General features: G+C 37.0%; 2 long non-coding RNA genes across 2 annotated transcripts in view; both read left to right on the forward strand.

Annotated features, from left to right (window-relative positions):
* Positions 1 to 2,208, forward strand: LOC113820308 (uncharacterized). Its single transcript, XR_011398774.1, has 4 exons — positions 1 to 40; positions 523 to 654; positions 1,145 to 1,218; positions 1,444 to 2,208. It is a non-coding gene; the product is annotated as an uncharacterized lncRNA (long non-coding RNA).
* Positions 2,209 to 3,613: 1,405 nt separating this feature from the next.
* LOC113818457 (uncharacterized) overlaps positions 3,614 to 4,693 on the forward strand; it is a 2,218-nt gene continuing 1,138 nt past the window's right edge. The window contains exons 1-2 of the long non-coding RNA XR_011398775.1: positions 3,614 to 3,662; positions 4,225 to 4,350. This is a non-coding gene — a long non-coding RNA (uncharacterized lncRNA). The remainder of the gene's footprint in view (positions 3,663 to 4,224; positions 4,351 to 4,693) is intronic.

Consider the following 4,693-nt stretch of genomic DNA (forward strand, 5'->3'; position numbering starts at 1 on the left):
AGTTGTAACACAGTGAGCAGGAGAGATAACACGTATCAAGGTAAATGTCACTCTTTGCGTGTTTGTGTTTGTTTGTGTTTTTATTTGCTTGCGTTTGTGCTTGTTTGTTTTTGTTTGTATTTGTGTGTTTGTGTTTGTTTGTGTTTAAATCAGACAGTGGTTTATAGAAGGTGATCTTTGCTTTTAATTATTATTTTCGCTGTTCAATACTTATAGTAAATTAGTTTTACATTTTGATCTAGATTTTAAAATGGGTGTGAAAATTTGAAAGATTTTTATATAAATTTATTTTGAATGATAGATAAAGGCAGATAGAAAGAGATGGACAGAGAGATAGATAGATACATGAACTGAATAGACAGGCAGAGAGAGACAGACAGACAGAGAGAGAGAGAGAGATACAGGCAGAGAAAGAGATATATAAACTATAAACTATAAATCTAAAAACGTACTTATTTCTTGCATCATCCTCCCTCCCCCTAAACCCCTCTTCACCTCAGTCTTCCTCGTCCCTTTTCCCAGATGAAGATGTTCGGAAGGACGTTGCTGTTCGCCTTTTCTCTGCTGGTGTTCGCGTTGTCTGCGGTGGCCCAGTCCAACAATGGCCGCGGACCCAACTCGCTCCCTGGCTTCAGGAGCAGACGCGGCCAAAGGGTAAGGCGATGTGGCTTCGTTCTGTTTGCAAGTTCAGTCTTCATCCTACGCATAATTTTCTTTTCTCATTCGTCTTATAAAATAGTTTACTTCTACTTGTTCAGTGTTCATCCTTCTCATAATGTTTCTTCTCTCATTCTTATAATGTTCTTCTTTAATTCTTCTCATGTTTCTTCATGTTTTACTCATTTATTTTACTCATAACGTCCTGTCTGCAGTCTTCTCGTGATGTCACCCATGTATATTCTTCATTCTACTCATAATGTGCATTTTTATTCCACTCAAAATGTATATTCTACATTTGACAGTGTTCAGCCTTCACACTCCTCATGTTCACTCCTCATTCTTCATTCCATGCTCATTCCTCAATCTACTCATAATTTGCACAAAGTTTGCTCCTCGTTCTACGCTTTACAGTCATCATGGTTATTACTATTTTCATTTTCATTATTACCATAGTTACCCCTCACCTTTCTCGTTTTCTTTTCAGGGGAGACTTGGACTTTTGACGCCTCACTTTGATGACCGCTTCTGGCACGATTTTGACATCTATGGCTTCACGAGGTAAGTTTGCTCTTACTTATAGATTTTGTTCCTTTTATAACCGTCTTCTAGATTTATTATGTGATTACCATAAATCAGTATGGCTGTTATTGTTAGTCAAGATATCATTAAGATATTGGAATGATTAAGTAATTGTATTCATAATCGATAATGAGCTTTCATCATTATTACCTTATTTACATGTTTTGATTTATTATTGTCTTATCTATCTATTTATATTCGCAGAACCGGATAAAAGGCAGCCATAAGAAACAAGGCTTTTGAATCCAGCCCACCAAACCTTAGAAATTTCAAAGAGAAAAAAAGGCCGTTTTAGAGTCTAATTCAACAGGAGCAAATCTACCGAGGAAGGAATTCATTGGCATCGCTGTAATAATCTGATAATCATTCTGTTCAGGAGGATTTATATTATGCGATTGAATTTCTCGTGAGAGTCGAGTGTGTAAGGGGACTAGCAGTGCATGGTAACTATGTAGTATTATTGGTTGAATGGCTTTTCAGGTCGTTTTGTTTACGAGGAAAATTTCCCTACTTATTGAAGGGAATTTAGTATTCTTTGTCCTACATATATCAAGTTTCGGTATACATAACTTTGATATCGAAAAAGGCAATTTAGAAAGGAGTAGATTCTGCTTTTCCTAAAAAAGTTGAAATCTGCACGATCTTTCGCCCATTAATCTGCCTGTACTTGTCTATGTTTCAATATTTTCTCCTTATGTGTCTCTTTTCATTCTTTTTTATGAAAATATTGATGAGATGTATCATAGGAGATCCTTCCGAGGAAATGCTTATGTCGTGTTTATTATATGTGATATACAAATGATGTTATTATATGTTTGTTATTTATTTATGTACCTGTGATTTTTATTGTGAATGTTTGTACGTATGTGGATACTTGTAAAGTATATAAAATTAATATAAGCCAAAAATGTGATTATACGATATATATCAAATTAGTGTATATACTGCAATAAAACAATATTTCTTTTTTCTCTTCGTCTCACTGAGTTTAATTCCTAAAGGTCAGCTCATCTTATATATGTGTGCGTGTATATATATATATATATATATATATATATATATATATATATATATATATATATATATATCGTGTGCGTGTGTGGGTAAACACACATGGACATACACACACACACAAACACAAACAAACATACACACACACATAAACACAGACTCACACATACACAAAATGTATATATATATATATATATATATATATATATATATATATATATATATATATATATATATATATATATATACATTACAGACACACATATATATGCATGCATATATATTTATATATTTATACACACATGTATATATATTAATATATATACATACATATATTTCTATACATACATACATATATATATATATATATATGTATGTATGTATGTATATGAACCGTATTCATGTTGACAAATGTGGAAAGGTATGAATAAGAACGAATATCTCTTGTACTGTGAAGATATTCGTTCTCATTCATACCTTTCCACATGTATATATGTGTGTGTGTGTGCACCCCACCCACACACACAGACATATATATACATACATATATATATATATATATATATATATATATATATATATATATATATATATATATATATATATATATATATATATATATATATATATCTGTGTGTGTACACACACACACACATAAGTGATGGGGGAAGGGTGGGAGGAGGAGAAAAAGGAGGAAGTTGGGTAGTTGGAGAAGAAGGTGATAAAGGAAGGGAATAAGGAGGGGTAATGGAAGGGGTTATATAGTACAAGGGGAGAGAAGGGAGAGAGGGGGAAAGTGGAGAAGAGGGAGAAGGGGTAAGTAGGGAGAAGGGGAATGGGAAGAAGAGGAAAGGAGGGAGAAGGGAGGAGGAGGGAGAAGAGGGAAGTAGGGAAAAGGGGAGAGGGAAAAAGAGGGAAGGAGGGAGAAGGGAGGAGGAGGGAGAAGGGGTAAGTAGGGAGAAGGGGAATGGGAAGAAGAGGAAAGGAGGGAGAAGGGAAAAGAGGGAAGTAGGGAGAAGGGTAGAGAGGGAAGCAGGGAATAAGGAGGAGGAGGGAGAAGAGGGAAGGAGGGAGAAGGGGAGAGGGAGAAGAAGGGGGAAGGAGGGAGAAGGGAGGAGGAGAGAGAAGAGGGAAGGAGAGAAAAGGGGGGTGGAGGGAGAAGGGGAGAGGGAGAAGGGAGGAGGAAGAAGAGGGAAGGAGGGAGAATGAAGGAGGAGGGAGAATGAAGGAGGAGGGAGAAAGGGGGAGGAAGGAAAGGGGGGGAGGAGGTGCATTAGGATGAGGACATGCAATAACACCCCCCCTCTGCTAATCATCCCCCCCCCCCACGTTGGCGGACGATAAATACAGGTAAGAGAGGCGAAACCAGATCAGTTGTAACACAGTGAGCAGGAGAGATAACACGTATCAAGGTAAATGTCACTCTTTGCGTGTTTGTGTTTGTTTTTGTGTTTGTGTTTGTTTGTGTTTTTGCTTGCTTGCGTTTGTGCTTGTTTGTTTTTTGCTTGTGTTTGTTTTTGTTTGTATTTGTGTGTTTGTGTTTGCGTTTCAATCAGACAGTGGTTTATAGAAGGTGATCTTTGCTTTTAATTATTATTTTCGCTGTTCAATGCTTATAGTGAATCAGTTTTACATTTTGATCTAGATTTTAAAATGGGTGTGAAAATTTGAAAGATATTAATAGATATTTATTTCGAATGACAGATAAAGGCAGATAGAAAGAGATGGACAGAGAGATAGATAGATACATGAACTGAATAGACAGGCAGAGAGAGACAGACAGAGAGAGAGAGAGAGAGAGAGAGAGAGAGAGACAGAGAGAGAGAGAGAGAGAGAGATACAGGCAGAGAAAGAGATACATAAACTATAAACTATAAATCTAAAAACGTATATATTTCTTGCATCATCCTCTTTCACCCCCTCCCTCCCCCCTAAACCCCTCTTCACCTCAATCTTCCTCGTCCCTTTTCCCAGATGTTCAGAAGGACGTTGCTGTTCGCCTTTTCTCTGCTGGTGTTCGCGTTGTCTGCGGTGGCCCAGTCCAACAATGGCCGCGGACCCAACTCGCTCCCTGGCTTCAGGAGCAGATTCGGCCACAGGGTAAGGCGATTTTGGCTTCGTTCTGTTTGCAAGTTCAGTCTTCATCCCTCTCATGATTTTCTTTTCTCATAAAATAGCTTACTTCTACTTGTTCAGTGTAAATCCTTCTCATAATGTTTCTTCTCTCATTCTTATAATGTTCTTCTTTAATTCTTCTCATGTTTCACCATGTTTTACTCATTTATTTTACTCATAACGTCCTGTCTGCAGTCTTCTCAGGATTTCACCCCTGTTTATTCTTCATTCTACTCATAATGTGCATTTTTATTCCACTCATAATGTATATTCCACATTTGACTAAGTGTTCAGCCTTCACTCTCCTCATGTTCATTCCTCACTCTTC

The sequence above is a fragment of the Penaeus vannamei genome, chromosome 10 (assembly GCF_042767895.1).
Source record: "Penaeus vannamei isolate JL-2024 chromosome 10, ASM4276789v1, whole genome shotgun sequence".
Classification (NCBI taxonomy): Eukaryota; Metazoa; Arthropoda; class Malacostraca; order Decapoda; family Penaeidae; genus Penaeus; species Penaeus vannamei.